Raw genomic sequence first — 20,676 nt, forward strand, 5'->3', positions numbered from 1 at the left:
TGACTAATTTAGCCTGCTAGTTCAGAACTGCAATAAAACTTCTTTATCAAAATAAAATCTGTGAATTCATCACTGAAAAAAAAAAAATGATGTTGTGCTTCAAAACGTGATTGAGTTCCACAAAGGAATGAGATGATAATTTACTTTCTGTCGCCTCCAAAGTTAACCGGGAAAACAAACAAATAAACAAACACGTTTTTCTGACAGGCAAACAGGCAAATCACAGGCAAAACTGCAGGGCAGGGGGATCCAAAGGAAAAAAAAATCTTGAAAAAGCTGAGCTTCCAATCTCCTCCCACTAGTCTCTGTGAAGGATGACTTCAGTCCCTCTCTTAACTAATTCTGTCACTGTAAAATCCTACAGTCATTCTTCCACACATAAAGGACAAATAAGCTCAAGAGGAGGATCTAGATGCTTTCAGTTTTAACTATTCACCAATGGTGGAAAAGGCAGAATGCCTAAGCTATGTCCCGGTGGCCAATAGGATGGCTGTGTGTCTCCCACATGACTCGCTGCCCCTGTCTTTCACATGGGCTGTAATTTGGTTCAATTCAGAACTGCAGATAGTACAGCTTTTAGAGGAGCAAGGGATGCCCGGGCACAAGTGGCTGAGTTCCGAGTGACTTTAGGAAGCGCTTTCCTGCCTCCCTCCTTCAGGAAAACGGGGGATTCTGCACCTGTACCAGGGACAGTCTGGCAAAAGCCTGCTCTGCCTCCGGAGACAAGGAACTAGCACCAATAACCATTTTGAAATTGTAAGTATACATTTCTTTCCGTCAAGTGTACTGATGAAAATAGTTTTATGTCATAAGCATCAAAGATGTGAGGATTTTTAGGGCACTCTTTTGTATGTGTCCGGAAAGGTATTCGGCAGGCAGGAAGATGTTTCGGGAGGACAATTGTTGCATGCTTTGTTATGTTAAGGATAAAGAATTAAAAATAAAAGTCAGGCATTCCAAAGAGTAGCTGCAGGAGGGCTGCACCCCGGAACCTTGCTCCTGTATGCTGCTTTGTTCCTAAGAAAAAATGAAGGCACACACATATGTACTTAGTTCACTTCTTTTCGTTCTTTATGTCTAATCAGATCTGATCTGTCCCCAAGAAAAATAAAAGGCAAACTTTGCTGACTCCACTGACAAGGATACCACAGACTTTCCAGACATCTGACAGTTATTATAATTAGCTATGAAAGACTGCTAAGACACTTGGGGGCAAATAGCTCTTAAATTCTGAACAATGGCTTCAAGCCAGAGCTTTCTTTTTATTTATTTTCTAACCACCACTTTTCATTTCATAGTAATGATAGAGACCAAGCTGGTTTCGGTGTTTTCGTCCACAAAATGGGAAATAAAGTCCCGGCAGAAGTGAAAGGTGACTGGGTAAAGTGGTCAGTGTAAAGATAGAAGGAAAAGACAGCTTTCTGTGTCAGGATCCAGCCTTCCATGTATAAAGATTTTTTTTTTTTGAAATTCCTAATAGGGTGGAGTGAGGATGTGGGGGTGGGGAGGAAGCATGCGGAAGCTTCTTTATAGAATGCTTGAAGAATAAAAGAATTTGGGATTTCTTCTTACTAGAAGGCAAAAGATACACTTAGCATCTAACTTACATGCTTGGTAAGGTTTTTTGATGGAGTTTCAAACAGAAGCGACATACAAACCAGTTTTTTTTTTTTTATTATTATTTATAAAATAATTGGAAACAAATGGGGGAAGAATGATCCTGTATTATTGCTTTCTTTTTACATTGAGCTAGGGTAATCTAGCAATGCGTTATGCCTTTACTTCTAGAATCATCCAAATTCTTAAAAAGTTATAAGCTAAGTCTCATAAGAAATTAAAAGGCACATCAAATCGATGTGATTGTGACTGATGAAGATTTTGAAGGACAAAGCCTCCAACAAAAAGAGAGTTTGTAAGAAAACATTGCCCTCCTTATTTTTAAAAGAGAGTATCAACTCCATCAATTATTGAAAGGAATTATTCAAAGGCTCCAGACATAACTAATTATGGCTTAAAGAGATCTGCCAGAGCAGAGCTTGTGTTCTAATTATAAAAGTCCAAGACGGTAGGATTCATTTTTTAAAGAGGACTTGGACACAAATTTTCACATAATCTTTTTAAAATACACCATTTTTTTTTCTTTGTCTGCTCTCATGTTATCTACACCTCCCCCACCGCCGCCCACTGTGTGCTGAGACACCTGAAGGCTAGACATAATGATCAACAGAGCTCCAGCCTGTCTGGACTCCAGCCAGGTTTTTTTCCCCCCTCTACAATCAAGGAGCTTGCACGCAATGCATGCCGAGCCTATTCCACTGCTATGTGCAGATCCGGGATGGAAGTCTTACACATACTGCGGAAAGATTAAAGACAACAATATCCCCTTTCTTTTACCCCAGACAGCCTCAATTTTTAACCCTTTCATTACCTTTAAAACCAAGACGTCTTATCCGTTCCAATGCAGGTCTCAAGGGACCCTGCAACTCCTGCATCATATTATACAGATACACATGCCTCATTTGGTATAGAAATCTCGACAGACCCATCAGGGGGATATTTTAGGATTAACAGTGTGCTAACTAAACAAAACACAATTTACTCGTGTGGGAAATGCATTTTTGAATGAACTTAAGCTGTATTAAATCTGGAAAAAGTCATCTGTGGAAAGATTCTTGCAAACCTTGCAGAAGGTTATAGCATTTCTGATGATGCTGTTCTTTAACCGTCTTTCTCTCTCTCTCTCTCTCTCTCTCTCTCTCTCTCTCACACACACACACACACACACACTCAAGAGACACATTCAGCCAGGCAATTATATCATTATATCACAGAGAAACCCTGGTTTGCTGGTGATGTCATCACATATAAAATTTCGCCTTTGTGGGCAACATTTTCAATCACCTAATCGCCAATGTCTGTTGGGTGTGTGCCCATAGGAAGTTCACATGTTTGTGGGGTTAACCAACACCCACAGGAAAGGACTATTTTATTTGTAGCTATCTCTTTCTTGAAGATGTGTTTGTGGGGCAGTATGGGCATGTTTATCAAGGTATCTGTAGTCAGGCAGAGTTTTCTGGTTCTAGGAAGCCTTACTAATATGCTGGTTGAACATTTTAGAGGTGGCTGAATTTCAATGCTATGAATAGGGTGTAGAAATGGTGAACATTTTGCAATCACTTGGATAAAAATGCTACAATACTGATAGGTGTTATGACTTAGTGATTCTTATTTGTCATTTAAATTTTTGCAAACATTAAATCATTTCACTCTTAACTTATTGGTTAAAGAAAGAATATATACCAATGATTTAAAAGTAATGCTCATTTCACGGGCTCTGGGTTAGAGGATAATTGGGTTAAAATTTTGTGGGCTGGTGCAGTGTTTGTATTTATTTTCAAGTTTATTTTATGGGTCTTACACTAAACAGTTATATACCAAACAAATTGTCTAGATTTTTAATAATGTGTGTATTTAAGTGTACCATTTTATTTTACTTAACTCAAATAGAACAAAGTTTAATAATTTTATGGAGACATATTGCCATATCTGAGACATAAATATAGAACAACTGTGCATACATAATGTCTCTTAATTACTAAGTTTTGATATGTAATTTAAGTTAATCTTCATTAATATAGAACGGCCAGGTATACCTAACCAGTTCCTATATACCAAGTATTTGATACAATATTTTTTTGAATTTTGGAATTTGCTCTGAATACTTCTTTCTTGCATACTTAGAAAAGGATTAATTTTGAAAGGATTTGCAAGACATACGTATATGACCAGCACGATTTATACAGCAACATACAAATTAATGAAATTAATTTTGCTGAGGTATTGTGTGATTGTTTTAAAATAAGAGAAAAAGTGTTTTGTTCTTTTTTGCTTTCATGTTACTTCTGTTGAGAAAAGTATATAGCTCAAAGAACAGACACATTTTGTACTTAGAAAAAACAAGCTACACAAGTTAGGTGACATTCTGTGGGGTAAGACTCCAGTGTGAACTAATAAATAACTTTTTTGAGAAATTTTTGGGCTTGACTCCATAATTTTTACATAAATAGTTCTTCCAGCCTATAGTGGAGTTCTTGCCTGAGGATGAATTATATAATTGTTTTGTCAAACATAAAAAATGAACAAGTAGTTGGATTTAAATTTCACCTACTTTCTAAAAACAGAACATGACATTGCCCACTGGGGATACAGGTTACGAAAAAGGCATCTTTCAAAGAAAAGAAGATAATGGACTTGATTGAAATAGTTGAACTACGTAACGCCAATTCAGAACAAATGGTTTTTCAGAGCATAAAGGAGAAAGAACAATTTACTATAGTACAGTTTATTCTTCTTACACAATAGTAATGATTTATTTGAAATGGCAGAACAAACATAGTAAATATACAAAAACAAAAAAACACAAAACAACTGATATCTTATGTCAGAGATATGTCAAGATTCTTGTTTCATATATTAGAATATCCTTAATTCAATTATTTATCTGAAGACTTTAGTGGAAACCTATACTCTTGCTTAGCATATATGTTGATATTATAATCATGTGTTCTTGAACATGTGTATAGATTGGCTATATATAAAATATATTTGAACGTAGTTTTATGACCAAAAATAATTGTTGGTATTTTATTATAGCCAGAGTTTTTGTTTTTTTTTTAATGATCTTGAGTTAGAATATTAACATATTTTAATACAATGAAATTTAGATGGGGAGGTCAACATAGCTAGGTCTATGCTAGCAGGGGGACGTACTCAGATCATGGCTAAATTAATGTATTGATGTAATTGCAAATGTCTCAAAACAAAACATATTTCAATCGTATCAAAAGATATGACTTTAATGTGGCAAACAGTATAAAATGTTATTTTTTAGAAAAACTTTGTTTTTTAACATTATGAAGATGACTTCTAAAAGTAGACTCACGCTCATAATTTCTCTTTATGAAAGAACAGATTGTGTTTTTTTAAGAAACTTGCCTTTAGGCTTGAGACCTGAAATTATTTTGAGTAGATGCCCGAGCACTGCACAGAGAATGCACAGGAACCTCAAGTCACAATGAGAAAAGAAAGAAAATTGGTTTGGTTGCCTCATGCCTCAGATTTTATTCTTTCTAGCCTACATGCAGACAGCACTCAAAATTAATTTGAGTGAAAACTATCCAAGTTATTTTCACAATTTTCAAAAGACCCACGGTCCTGTTGATATCCCATTAAGGAGTAGTGTTCTAAGAGTGATTGAATGTTCCACTGCCTGAAACTCAGTCAAGCTCAGTGAGGCGCTGGGGTCAAATGGGCTCATGAATCACAGATAGGAAATGAACTGTGTATTGCATATTTGGAGGTTGAAAAAGAAACATTTGGGATATTTTACCGTAAACAGATTTGGGGTTGATTTCTTGGCACATCTTTTTAAACATCAAGCCTGCAGTTCAGCTGAAATAACTTTTTATATGTATAGCTAAGACCAGATGGCCACGTGCTCCTTTCTTATTTAGATGAGACTTTTCCTTTCAATAACATCTTTCTTCCTGACCTGCTTAAAAATTCCAGCGAATGAAATCAGCACAGGATTTTCAATTCTAATTGACCATGTGCAGAGGAAGGGCCAGTGGAGAAATCAGTGGAGGCATTGTAAGGCTCACTGCCTCAGTTTTGTCTTTGTGTTTTTCCCTTACTAGCCAATCTAAACTAATTGAAAACATTTAATTTTTATTAAAATTAATATAGCCGTGAGATTAATCCTCAATGCAAATTATGTGAGTTGGCTGTTTCTGCCATTTCATCATTAGTAATCCAAAAAAAGTTATCACGCACCTCCATAGTCTCTCAACTAGCTGGTAAGCAAGTGATTGGTTTAAAAAAGCATTAAAGTACTGGCATAATGATTGAGTTAAGAAGAAAGAATGACGATACTCAATTTATTTTGAACAAATCATTATTGGAACATACATATACTTCTAAATTTACCTTGAAAATATCCACCATATAAAATTCTTGGTCCATTATGTGTGTAGTCATTAAATAAAAAAGAAAAAAAATTCCGGAGATTTCATTTGGACTTGGATTACTGAAAGATAGCAAGCAGTGAAGATGATCTATATAGTGAGTGGCTCACTTAGCAAATCATATATGCTGTGAAAGTGGCCATGTGAGTTCTCAGGTTTTGTTTCTTCTGGACAAGTTCTTGACTCAAATAATTTTCTTCATAGTTTATTACTTCAAAGAGTCAAATATGTTCTCTTTTTAAAAATTTAATTTTCAAATGGTAAAAGTGTTAGATGAAAACAAGTTATCCTTCTGATCCTGACATTATTTTGACTAATAAAGATAGAAACATGTACCAAAGGTGCATATTTTTAAAATGTATAATAGAGATTAGAAAAACTCTGAATTAAACATCAGTGTCATTAAAAAATATTGGCCTCACAGTAACACTGTCTCTGATTTGGAATTCTTTGCTCATTCTTCTGCAGGTAACCTTTTACCTCAAGCATATCTACTAGTTGTCAAAAGTGGGATGCCTCATCAAAGGCACACTAGTGCAATTGTTTGAAAAATGCATCTTATGACTGATCAGATCAATTAGGATTTCTTTGCATTTAAGATTTCTTTGCATCAAAATTTCACAACTGAAATGCCGTTGCCCATGGGATTCACACCTATTAAGGCATGTTCTAACTACCAACATATAAAGTCAGTTCTTTATGAACCTTGGAAAAAGTCAATTTGTATTACCAAAATATTTAAACTCTCGTTACATCATTAAGTATATGCATCAATTACGATGTCTCATATTTGATAATTTTCCTCCTGATTCATGAATTTAAAAAATCCATTAGAAATAAATATATATGACAATGATTTAGCCCATTTTTATTCTGTTACCCTAAATGCATAAAATATATTTAGAAACTTGAGACATCAAAATATAAACAGAAAACCTAAGCATAATACAAAGTCTAAAAATTATACAATTTTTAGCTAAGTTTTACTTTTAAAAGAACAAATTCTAATTAACAGTGAATCTAGCTGTTTATGTAGGAGCCCTGAGTTACTCCCACTTTCTCTTCTTCCATGTTATTCTGAAAAATAGACGGATCTTAATTCTGTAGGATCACAGATAATCACAAATCCTAAATGAATTTTAGTATTTTTATTTATGTGGGATCATGGTTGAGATTTGCTAGTCTGTTTTCCTGTATATCCTAATTCTTTAGATGAACAGCACAGGAGAAATTGTGATCAGTTTTGGGAGCTTTGCAGCTGTGTAAAATGTCTGCCCCTCACTATATCCCCTTTCCTGGTCTGTAAGACTGTGATCATCAGTCAGAGAGAGAGATCCTCGAGAAACCCAGGCCCCCTTTAAGTCTCCAGGGACACCATTTGTATCTGTTTTCACGTTCCTTCTAAAGAATCTTTCCCCAGACTAGAGCACACATCTGAACATTTGAGGCTTCTCAACCCAGTTTGCTATGTTCTCAGCCATTCCTGCTTAGGTAAGACTTTGCTTCACCCTTAATTATGCAGCTACGGTTCACACTCAGAGCTGAATTTTTTTTTAATTTTATATTTTTAAACTGTGAAGGAAGTGGGGCAAACAGGGTATATGTGACATCAAACGAATAAATGTAGGGGCAGATGCAGACGTCTTTGGCATTCTGAAAATCTGCAGTGTCGTAAACAGAATAATGGGATTACACTGAATGTGATTGGACAGCTCTCACTTCCAGCACGTGGACTCTACCCACTTTGGAGTGGAAGTTTTCTCTCAAGTAATGCACTTGAGGTGGACTCTTCATTCCTGCAGTTCATACTTGATTTGGTATGTTTCCTACAGGGAAATTTGCTGTTTTAACTTAAAGGGCCTAACCTTTCCTTAAGCAAATGTGGTATGAAAAGAGATTATGTCCATAAGAATATGAGAGTGGGAACTGTACCAGGGAATCCAAAGTGAGGCAAATAGTCAAAAAGTTGATTCTAGTTGATTCTATTTTTATCATCCATATGGATTATCTAGAAATCTGTACGGAAATGTAACCTCTGTGTGATGGAAAACCAGAACTAAACCAAAATTCCATTTAAGATTTTAAGCATTATGTTTATTGCTTAGAAACATTCATGAAAAAGACATATTTCACTGATTTGTAGAGTCGTCTGATCACCTTGTTGCTATTAGCCATCTCTGGGATATCCATCAACATTTAAGGGGAGAAAATGAAACACTCGGCCACTGCTCTGGTTGTCGTAAGCACTTCACAGAGTCTCCCCCCAACCCCCCCGCCCCACCCCAGCCCTGAAAGCTGAAAGGACAGAAAGATTTAAGCTGACAACAGTGACCAGGAAGAAATTCATTCTTTGGTTAGTCTGAGGACAGAAAAGGGTTAATTTTTCAAATCTCTGTGAAGAGGGGGGAAAAAAACCCCTGGAAGATAAAAACCAAACCAAAGCCTAAGCTGCTAGTGATTTGGTTGTATTTATGGATTATACTACATCTTGAAAAGAAGAAAATCAGAGCTGTAAGATGACGCTGCAGGGGTCGTCTGGACTTTTCACTGAGTCTAAAGTCTGTTTAGTCAATGCTTATTAAGGCCTGGATTTGACCTTTGCTCTCCTCACTCCTCCCTGTTCCAGGTGCAACATTTTTGCAAGTGCTTTACCATTATTGGACACTATGTACAAGCTTCAAATTGTGAATGAACAGAGTGTGCTTAGCATAAAAAGCAATCCAGTAGTTATGATGCCGCATTAAAAAAAAAGAGGGAGAGGAAGGTTAAGAAGATCTGTAAACTTACATCCACTTTCTTTTATAATTAATACACGGTGACTATAGGTGTTCTTCAAGAAGATCTGTAAACTTACATCCACTTTCTTTTATAATTAATACACAGTGACTACAGGTGTTCTTCAAGATACAACTAAATTCGTGATTCCATTGCAGCTTACATTAAAACCAGTTTGGTACATTATGATGAATTTTTGTAAGAATATTTCAGGTAGTGATTTCTGTCTAAACAAATTATCCTTGAAATTAACAGAGAAAATCATCTATAATTATTTTGTTTAAATTCTTACATACACACTCTTGGTAATACCTGAAGCTCTTATGTTCTAGGTTTTGTTTTTGTTTTCTAGAGGATTAATTTTACTTCTAAAAATTGCATTCACTAAGAGAAGAAAACACAAAATGCCCTAGTATTTGATCCTGGAATATAGTCAAACTTGTTTACTTCAACAATTCTGTAAAGTATATTTCTGTATTTACATAGTGTTTGATAACTCTAAGAGAAAACCATTTATACATATGCATTAATTGATATTTTGAATAAAATAGCCATGTTTTTGCCTCTGAAATGTTAGATAATAGCCATAAAGCATATAAAATGACTCAAAATTAATTATATAAACATAAAAGGGGATAATAAAGCTATTGGGTATAGAATACATTAAAAGCTTTAAAATTTTATTTTATCTTTCTGCTGAAAGTTTTGATTGACAGTTCTCTAAATTACATCATTACTCATTTTAAATATATAGTTTTGAAATTTGAAGAAAAGGAAATCTCTAACTTATGAGGAAAACAAAGGTTTTAAAATTTCACAAAAGAAGTCATATATAAACTTGTCTTTGTAAGCTAGAATACAGAAAGAAGGAAAAATCGTTTTTAATTTAGAAATATTTCAAACTGCACAAAAGGTATAAGCAATGTAAATATATTTTCATGTTTCTACCACCAAGATTTTTTTCTTCATTTACTTCATTTCTTCATTTACTTCATTTTTCTTCATTTACTCCAAGCCATTAAGAAATTAACCATAAACCGGTTGAAGACTCCAATCCCCTTTCTATTTCCTGATGTCCCTTTGGCTTTAGGAGTAATCACTACCTTTTACTTGCTAGATCATCTTTCATATCTTCATTTTTAATCACCATGTTACGTATCACAAACAAAAAATGAACAAAATATCAAATATGAAGTTCTTATATTCGCTGCTTCTTAATTTACCTTAAAATTATTGAAAATTTTACAAGTGAACATATTCACTGGAAACCGTATTTATTCATTTCTAGTTTTAAAAAATGATGATTTAATATAAAGATTTAAGTTAAAAGATTTCTTTGCCCTACCTCCACTAACTCCCTTGGTTGCAGAAATTGAGAAAATGTCTCCTGTCTCCCTTTTATTCAAATTCTTTAGAATTGAGCCTTTTACATTTTACTGTTTTCACGTTACATAAGAGGTTGGTAATATGATTAAAGCTTTATACTTTAACATGATCTCCATTGCCCTCATTTTATTGTTTTTATAAAGGAGCAGGTATTATAGGTAGCTTCATGGATATTAGTTTTCATATTTTTACACTCATAGTATCTCATACAGATGCTTATTTTAAAATATTCTAAGGAGCCACAGAGTTATGTTTGGTTTGATTTGATAAAAAAATGTCAGCAATGTCATAGTTAAAGAAATGAGCATTGACTTTAGGATTGTTTTTTGCCTCTTCATGTGGAGTCAGATTTCCCTTTAAAGAGGAGCAAATGCATTTCTGAAAAAATGTATTGAAACCGAGATCCTTATTCGAGCACAGTATTGCTATGGATTTGCATGAGCTATGTGGTAATTCATTACCATATAGACCTCTTAATGCTATGTACCCCTCTGTGAGGGCATCAGAGTGGAAATCTGCATCAGAACCTTTACATAATCTTCAGAGAGAAAATTTTAGAATTACCTGAAGGTGAGTTTAAATTTATCTTTCCCTATAAATCCCTTACTAATTATTTAGGTAGCAATCTATCAAGAGATACCTAAAGTCAATTTAAAACTTAAGTCAACATCTTAATGCCTCAGAAAAGATGCATCTAAAATACCTAGGTCAGATACTTGAGCTCGCTCTCCAACAAAACTGTATTTTCAACTTTCATTTATGAACTACATGTGTTATTTCAAGACTGGACAATAGTAACCACTAGTAAATATTTACTTCAGGCAATAAGTAGGCTGACATAGTTCAAAGATGATAATAGATAAGTATGCAAGACTCCCATCTTTTTTTCAGGTTCAAACCAGAGTATGTTGTAGCCCTCAATAAATGTGACCCTGATCCTTTAGGCTAGGTGTAAATAATAATAATAATAGTAGTAGTAGTAGTAGTAGTAGTAGTAGTAGTAGTAGTAATACAATGATTTTGACTGTACCATTTCTTAAAAGAATAAATTGCTATACAACATATTTAAAATTTATCTCTTCTATAATTTTTGTATACCAAATCATTTATTGAAAGATATCACCTTTTTACTATAAAACAAATTCAAGAGTATGGAAAACTGGTCTTTAAAGGCTCTTCTCTTATAACATGGCCAAAAGAACTACAAACACATTTATGGAACTTTTTCACTTTTTCTTTCTTTTCTTTCTCCCAGCCATCTATCATCTTCCTTAGCCTTTAAGCTACCAATATCCTTTCCCTTCAGATAATTTCATAGTCAGTGTCACTCATTGGGGTTTTTTTTTATTCTCGTTTCTCCAAAACTCTGGTCAATTTATTAACATCTCTCAGTATTTTTATGTCTGTTTCTCATTATAGTCACACAGCAAATAAGAAGAACACTGGGTAAGGAATGAGAAGATATGTTAATAAGTAACTGTGTGACTCTTTGGGGACCTCAGTTTCCCTGTCAGTAGTTTAGGGAATTAGGGCTATTGGATCGCCAAGGTCCCAGGACATACCTCTGCATCATCAGCTGAAATTGAGACTATTAACAGATCAATGAATTCTGTGCTTTCAAAATAATCTCAATATGTTACACATGTGCCAAGTGGTCCAGCCTATTGGAAATCTAGTCATATATTAACTTTTTCAAAACGATTCCTTTTAAATGTCTAATTTTCACTTGTTAAATCCCTTTGTCTATAAACTTTGATTCCTATTTGTGCCTTCCAAAGGATATTCTTCATCTGAATCTGCTGATTTCCTGCATGAAATAGCATATGTAAAACCATATAGTTTAAGGAGAACTTAGATAATTCAGAAAATGTATTTTACTGATAAACCAAGTCAGATCAGGAAACAACATGGTCACTTCTTCATAAAGATTGTGTGCGTGTGTGTGTGTGTGTGTGTGTAGGATATTCTTTGCAAACTCTGTAATAATCTGGAACCACTGGGTTGTGCAACAGAAGAAGGGATTCACTAGATCTTAACTGTTATTATTGCAATCATATGATATGACTGTGGGGGTTTCCCAGATGCTTATCTGGGCAGTAATACTAAGAGTTACAAAATAGACATCTTCAAGGTATTACCAAAATTGTATTTCAAGTTAGCACTACCCCTATTTTTATTATTGGGAAGTTGATCATTGAAACACTGTTGAGGAACTCTAACAACGTTTTTTACCCTGAATTTTAGCAATGCAAATTTACTCAGATCTCTTGTTTATGAGCAACTTAGGAAAGTTATAAATTCTCTTGCTAATTCAGGCTATGCTTTAGGTTTAGACTAGTTTATATATATGGTTTATGTAGATACAACTTCCACAGGGAATAAATGCAAGGAGTTGAATTTTCACTTTCAGATGTCAGAAGCAGGGCTCATACTAAAAGTCCAAAAATCGGGAGTGCAGCATGAGTGATGGGAATCCATGGAGGAAAATATCATGTCAAGTGAGTTAAATAATAAATGTAAAGTGAATTATAAAAATACACTTGAAATATAAAGAGTTATAACTATACTGAGATTTTTTTTCTACTAAAGTCTATATAAGAGATTTAATTTATCCTTTCAGGAAATTGTGATCAACAATTTAACAACTATTCAGAGTATGTCATAAATCAGACAATTAGAAACTGATTTCTTTTTTTTTTTTTTAAAGATTTTATTTATTTATTTGAGAGAGAGAATGAGATAGAGACAGAGAGAGCATGAGAGGGGGGAGCATCAGAGGGAGAAGCAGACTTCCTGCTGAGCAGGGAGCCCGATGTGGGACTCGATCCCGGGACTCCAGGATCATGACCTGAGCTGAAGGCAGTCGCTTAACCAACTGAGCCACCCAGGCGCCCCTAGAAACTGATTTCTTATGCCTGTTTGTCTACCAAAATTATCTCTGCCTCTAGAATATGGTAGAAACACAGAATACATCCAAATTAAATTGCCTTTATAGATATTCACAGCATACAAAAATGAAGTATTATAAAATTATCTATAATATGAAATTGTAGAAATGTCTATGAATTTCTTTATCCCTCTTTTTAAAAAAAAGTCACTTTATTCAAATCATATAAGCCTAATCTTTAGAAAGGGAAAATGAAGGAGAAAAATAAAAGTATCATATTAAGTCTAGAAAGTAGTTTGTTAACTGGAAATGTGAATTATTTAATGAAAATCATGTAGACTTTCAGAAATATTTACCTATATCAGATTTGAATTTTGTCTGTCATTCTGTAAAGCTGTGATACGTTATACCATGTGCACACAGTAACACACAATACATTATTAATGGTCACATTTGAACTTGGTAGGGAAAACTTTAATTCCATAATTTCTGTCAATGCTAAGTTGAATTTATGCATCTGAATTTCCATGATAACTTTTTTTGAAACGGGATGCCAAACCAGAGGAAGTCGTGAGCTAGGAAATACCAGTGCCTAAATAATATGCATAAAATGAAATGTAACGTTTTTCATGTTCACAATGTGGATTTCTTTTCTTTTAATTTAGGAAACTTATTTATTAGAGTCAAACTTCAGAGTTCAAGAGTTTGATGATTTAGTTTGTGAAATAATATTATTTTCACTCAGAAAAGGGCCTTAGAGGTTACTCGTAGACAAAGAAACTGAGCCCTGAAAAGAGAAGTGAGTAATCCAAATTCATGGAGTAAATTATCTAGCATGATAAGATAGAATTCTTTCCATTTCTCAGGTGTCTCTAGAAATGACTGGATAAAAGAAAACATAGAGATGAAAGCACAACATTTCCATTTGCTTAATAACATTAGTTCTGATAAAAGCCCTGCTACAGATAAAGCTGAGTCAATTTGTTTTAATAAGAAGCATCAAACCTCCTACAGAAGCACTTAACCCCTTTGTTATGCAGCTTCCCATTTGTGAACGGTCTCACACATACCCTATATATCCCATGATACTAGGGATTTTTATTAAGTGCTTACTGCCAGTAAATCATAGTGCTATGTACAGTACATATAATTCTCATTAAAATTTCTATGATGTAAGTCCCATTAGTATTCCTTTTTTGGAAGTGAAGAAATTTAGTAAGATGGTGGCTAAGTAATAAATCCAAGCTGACACAATGCCTGTATGGTGGACTAGCATTTGAACCCAAAGACCAGACACTTCACCTGTGCATCTAACTGCTTTTCTTCATGGCTTTTCCTCTATTATTGTCCTAAAATATGGGATAATAAGGTGTGTGTGTGGGGGAACGTCAGTGTAATAAAGCATTTTATAAATGCAAGATGGTATTAATTCTAGAAAGGATGCCTGCCCGATCTCACATTGTCATGGGTAATCAGTTCTTAGATGTGTGGGTCAAATCTCTCTAATGAGTTCCATTACAAGGAAGATTGAAACAGAACATATATAAGCACCATAGAAAAGCCCATTTATTTTACTTATTTATTTAAAATTTCTATATACTGAGTTCTCTTGAAAGTCACTATAATAGGGTTTGACCTGTGTGGATAACACACCTTTTATTGTCACGCCAATTATATTTGTTTTATGAAATCAATTTGTTCTCAGTCATATTTCCCTATGGCTCATCAGTTTCCTGTTTTTATCTCCTTTACCTCATCAACATATTATATTCTGCTATCCCATCTAAATAGCAGTAATGCTGCAAAAAAGTGTATATTAGTATTGGTTGCAAATTTAAAAAATTAATCTCATAGCATTTTAGTAACTGCACTGAACTCAGCTTTAAGACAATTTACAGTAGCACAGAAGTCAGCCTGTAATGGCCTCCATCCGAATGAATGCAGCCACCAATGATCCCCATGAAAGGACAAGATTATACCCACAGACAGTGCTATCAAATTGTTACAATGTGGCCATTTCATAATCAATCTAAAATGTTTACTGACTGAATGTTAGCTCCAGAGAAGATATTGGACATCAACATAGTTCGTGTTCTCATGGTTTTAAAAAGAAAATCTGTAAACAATCTCAATCTTGGATCAGGGTTAATGGAGTCTGTCAAGAAATAAAAATATGTACTTAGAAATTCTAAAATCTCACACCTCTCAATTTTTTTCTGGCATTTTCTAAAATTTATATAAACAACTAAAATTTAGTTTAGTTGGAGGCTTGGTTGGACTCACAAGACTTTCTCTCTCATGATTTTTTAAGTGTTATTCAGCTGGATGTTTCTAGATGTGAAACTCTGACTCAAATCAACTTCTCTCTTGGAGAAGAAATGTCAGTCATTGCCCGAAAATTTTCTTGTTGCTTCTCAGCTTTCTAAAAAAAAAATAGTTCTTGATTTCATGGCAGGTAGTGAAACTCATTACAGAAACTCATTCATTCCACAAACAACAGTAGAACATTTTTTAAATATACTACATCTGAAAGAATTCTTACTATATGTATTTTTCATTCACTTGAAAATATCTTTGAAGGTATTCACTGGTTTAAAACATGTATCTATGTGCCTATGTACAATCTCAGCCTACTGTGGTAAAACTTGTTAAAGGTCGAGCATAATAATGAGGGACTGAAGCTAGTTTGGCAGTTTCCTGTCTGCAATGTTGCTCTGAATTCTGACAAATTCTACAGTAAATTTGAAATTGTCTTCTAAATCTATGTTGACCATCCTAAAGAAGTTCCATTATTTATCTCTGAAAAGTAACTACTCTAACCAGTCTTTCAAATGTTACTGAATAGTTATTGCAAAAATCATTTAAAAAACCCTTATTAGAAAGTTTTATATTTAAATACTTGTTCATAATTTGCACCTAGTTTTCTCTTAAACCTTCATATTCATAAGTGATTTTCAAATCATTCAATAAGACATTCATGTATTATTATGAATTTGTTACCATATACACAAAGAGTCAAGTTAAACTAACATGGTGTCCCTGAAGAGTAGAAAGCAAAAGAGATGCTCACCAAATTACATAGATTCTGGTCACAGGGAAAAGATAGAAACTGGATCACTATGCTACTTTAATTCAATGCCTATTTATGGAACTCTTGTTTATTCTAAATACTGGCCTACACAGGTAGGAAGATATCAAAAACAGGAGAAAAACTTATTCTCCATCCTCAAAGTGTTCATAACCAAGGTGATTCAAAATAAAATAAAAGTACTCAAAGTAATTAACTTTTATTCAAAATACAGGCTGAGGTTAAAAGACAACTCTCTTTTTATATGGTTGTAGAAAAATTTATCACAAAATTCTTAAATTTGAGGATAGCAATCTCCTAAGTATGCACAATCCAAAATAAGCAGAGATTTCAAGGAATTACATTTTCAAAATTATTCTAATTTCAATAATTTTCAAATAATTGATCCCATAATAAAGACCAGAGGAAATAGAAGCTCAGAATTATAAAAGTAAACATTGGATTATATACCGTGTAATTTTGGGATGAAGTCTATTCTTTGATTCCTACAATATCTGAAAACGGGAATTCAAGGATTAATCAAATATATCAATTCATTTTTAGAAAAAATAGACATCTGTATTAATGTTTCTTATTTCATGTAATTGGAAGGAGTTTTTTTTAAGATTTTATTTATTTATTTGACAGAGGGAGAGAGACACAGCGAGAGAGGGAACACAAGCAGGGGGAGTGGGAGAGGGAGAAACAGGCTTCCTGTGGAGCAGGAAGCCTGATGTGGGGCTCGATCCCAGGACCTGGGATCATGACCTGAGCCGAAGGCAGACGCTTGATGACTGAGCCACCCAGGCGCCCCTTGAAGGAATATTTTTAATCAGATAATTACCGCTGGTTTCGATACTGCATAAAAAAGTGTTGTCAAGTCATCATTAGTTGACTATAATCACATTCTCCCCAACTCTGAGAGCACATACATGAAAGAAAACACCAAGCATGAGACCCTCGATGTGATCAAACAAGTAGCTTCTGCTGTAGGACATTTGTTCCAACAAATCTACAGGCATTTGGAAGAACTCGGATACATTTCAAATAACACTTGGGATCTTAACATTCATTCATGTCATTCTCTTTGTTCCAGAGTTCATATTCATCAAACCAATGTTATCATTGAGAATGTAGATGGCACAGCATTAACACAGTTAGAGTAATCATTGACCACATGTTCTGGGTCAACTCAGTCCTGTCACTGCTTCAAGAATCTTCAGAATTAAAGCTGCCCTATTCTTGGGTCTTCAATGTTTGATACCAATATAATTTTTTCAGCAGACCTGGAAACCAAAAAAGTAGTAGTCTCAAAATCATTTCAGAGCATTAGAATTGATGGAATACCATGGTACTTGTGGAGTTAGACAGAGGGAAACAAAATACTCCCATTAAACTGCAATTTCTGGAATAATTTAGTCTCATAGCAAGAGTAGCTCTTGGGATCATTGATTTTAGAGCCATTGATCCAATTGACAAGTGAGTTCTTGCCACTTGTCACCTTGAAATTTGGCCCTATATTTCTTAGATCCTTTATCTTACCAGTGAATCCTCATATTAATTCTGTACCATTCATCAGTATCACCATGATGATCTTTCTGCTCCTTTCTTTGTGCAAGGCAAATGAGAAGGGGCTTATTTTGACTTTGACTCATCCACAATTAACCTCAAGGATATTTGAGCCAGATGACAGAATCATACTTTCTAGAAATTGCCATATCAACATCAGGGATTTTGATTCATTCAAAATGAATCAAAATCATTCTGGAGATGGACCTGGAGGGATACATGCTGAATGGAACTGCTAAAAAGACTTTAAGTTACGATAATTTGCGAGACAACATAGAATAGTTTTACGAAGAACACAGAATTTCAGGGAGATAGCAAGGGAACACACCATGAAGACTAAATGGAGGCCAAGGGGCACCATGACCAGGGAATCAGGATGAACCTTATGAGGCACTCAGAAACAATAACCCCATTTCTAGTTTGGTTATAGAGACTCAGGTGCACAGTGCTACCTCCAAAGAAATTTCAAGTGTCACGAGCGGTAGCCCCTGGCATTCTGTTCTCATCTCTCATTTTTGTGGAAGCCACACCTCAGTGTAGGATTCCCAGCAGCTATGATAACAGCCACCATGGTGCTCCTGGAGGAGTGTCCTCTCTTTCTGCTGACTCAGCTCATTATCTCAGTGAGCCTGTCAGGATAAATATTGTTCTTTATCAGCCACCTCTGAAGTGTTGACTATATCTCTTTGCCCCCAATACAGCCAGAGTTTTTCAAGGGTTTTGACTAATTTGTCATAGCTTTTATATGGTTAAATATTACGATGCTAGAGTAGCCTCCTACCTCTATTGAAACCCCTATGGTTCCAATTGCTAAGAAAGTAACTGAGAAGAGAGATTTTTACTTAGCCTTGGTTTTAATAGGTTTTCTCATTGGAGAGAAATGCCACCTCTAAATTAATGGGAACACCCAAGGAAAGAATAAAGAAATCATAATACAGTAACAAGGCAGTCATCAACCTCTATCTCGGCTCCTTGTGTATCTAAAAGTAATAAAGAATTAAAAGGTTTGTAATGGCAGTGCATGCCAGTTCTACAAAATAGCACAATCTGTGGTAAAACATAAAAAAAAAGAAAATTGTCAAATTGCTTTGTTTTGGGTCCAATTTATATATTCTAATAGAGCAGAGGAAGTTATAATACAGGTGTTTGCAATCAAAAGTCTTCATCTGTATTCATTTGATTTATCCTAATTTAGGTACAGATTATCATTTCACCTCAGAGGAAATGAAGTGTCAGGACAACTAATTGAAGAAACTGAGTTAGGTTCTTTAAGAGAAAAATAAGAATATGTCAAATTGGGCCTTATTACACACACACAATTCTGAATCATCATTAAAAAAATAAAGGGGTTATAATAACAGTATGGAATCATTTTGAAATATATGGCATAGACCTTTGAGCATGTGGGCTGAAAACTATTTTATGGAGAAGGTCATCCAAGAGGATACACATTCTGCAGGCAGGCTAGTTCTTCAGGGAGAGAAACCGAGAGAATGAAAGAGAGAAACACACACACACACACACAGAAGGATATATGCTGGCTCACATGCACAGTTTTTCCTTCCAGACTTTCCAATTAAATGCCTGTCTGGAGTAGAATGAATAAGAGGGAAGAGTATTATGCTAGTGTGCTAGCATAATAATAATAATAATAATAATAATAATCTACACATGAAAAGTCAGGAGCAAGAGAAGGAACTTTTCCCCATAAAGATATGCATGAAAGAAATAAAAGGCAGTAGAATATACAGTAGAAAAAATAATAAAATACACCTTTAGAATAAAAAAAATCCCATCTTCTATTCTTTATCTAAATTAATGTTCTTAAAGGCAGCTAACAGATAACCTATACATATATGATAAAAAGGAGAGAGTTCTCCACAGGGAAGAGTCATGACCAAAGCCTGAAGTGATTGCCAGAAGTTTCCATTTAGAGCCGTGGGTAAAGAGCCCTTGGAGATTTGCACCAGAGGCAAATTCCCTTTATTCCCCCCCAGGGCTGAGATAGGGTTCCAAACTGCAAAGACTAAAGTAAATTGATCCTTCACCCAAGCCATCCCCAAGAAAATTGCTTCTCAACCTTCTGCCCACCCTTCTACCAACCATTCAACTCTGGTTTCGCCATCAAATTAAACATGTCCTTTTAAATAAAAGATTCCATTCGGTGTTTCTAAAAAGGCTCCTTCTAAAACCACCTCACTATCCTAATACTTAAAATAACAGGGCATGGCAAATATCTAGAAAAATAAATATTTCGTCATATGAAAAGTTTTGTTATCTGAGATTCATATTTGATGAAATTCTTCCACAAATACTTAAAATTGTGACCACAGGAAGAATACTTGTCTAGCCGAGTCATTTCACCATGTAGTATTAATTAATTGTTGCAGATATTGGAAACAATTTTGCCCAAAATGTTGATGGAGGTGTGGGATTCCTATTTCTCCCCCATTGTCTTCTATTCTCAGCCCTTCCACTGATATCAACCCTCTGCCTCCTGGGGCAGCTAACAGCAGGATGCAGCGTAGCAAAAATAACCTTCAAAGTTGCTGCTTTTCAGCACAGACATTCTAGAGATGCAATAGTGACTACTGGGATAGCCAGTCCTGAGTGTTGGAATAATTCGCGTACAAAGGTGAAGCCAATGCATCCAACAGATCTCTACTGACCTAGTTCTAAAATAATTCTAAGAGGGAGTCTGTGACAGGATTTGACAAGGAATTATATGGCAAAACCTACCTGAAGAGGGTGGTTGGTATTCAGATAGCCATCTTTAAGACATCCAACCTTCTTGTAGCAGTCAGTGTTCTCCCTAAAAACAGAACAAATAGGGTTTGCCTGTACACTTGCGTGTGTGTGCATGCGTGTGTGTGTGTGTCTGTGTAGACATAAAAAAAAAGAGAGAGAGAGAAAGATTGATTTTAAGGAATTGCTCATGCAACTGAGGAGGCTGACAAGTCTGAACTCTA

The 20,676-nt window shown here is 34.9% G+C and overlaps 1 long non-coding RNA gene across 1 annotated transcript in view; it reads left to right on the forward strand.

The window, feature by feature from the left end:
- The first annotated feature begins 525 nt into the window (after positions 1-525).
- Positions 526-20,676, forward strand: part of LOC116643337 — a 46,386-nt gene continuing 26,235 nt past the window's right edge. Inside the window, exon 1 of the long non-coding RNA XR_004301538.1 lies at positions 526-756. This is a non-coding gene — a long non-coding RNA (uncharacterized LOC116643337). The remainder of the gene's footprint in view (positions 757-20,676) is intronic.

The sequence above is a fragment of the Phoca vitulina genome, unplaced genomic scaffold (genome assembly GCF_004348235.1).
Source record: "Phoca vitulina isolate PV1807 unplaced genomic scaffold, GSC_HSeal_1.0 scaffold26, whole genome shotgun sequence".
NCBI classification, from domain to species: domain Eukaryota; kingdom Metazoa; phylum Chordata; class Mammalia; order Carnivora; family Phocidae; genus Phoca; species Phoca vitulina.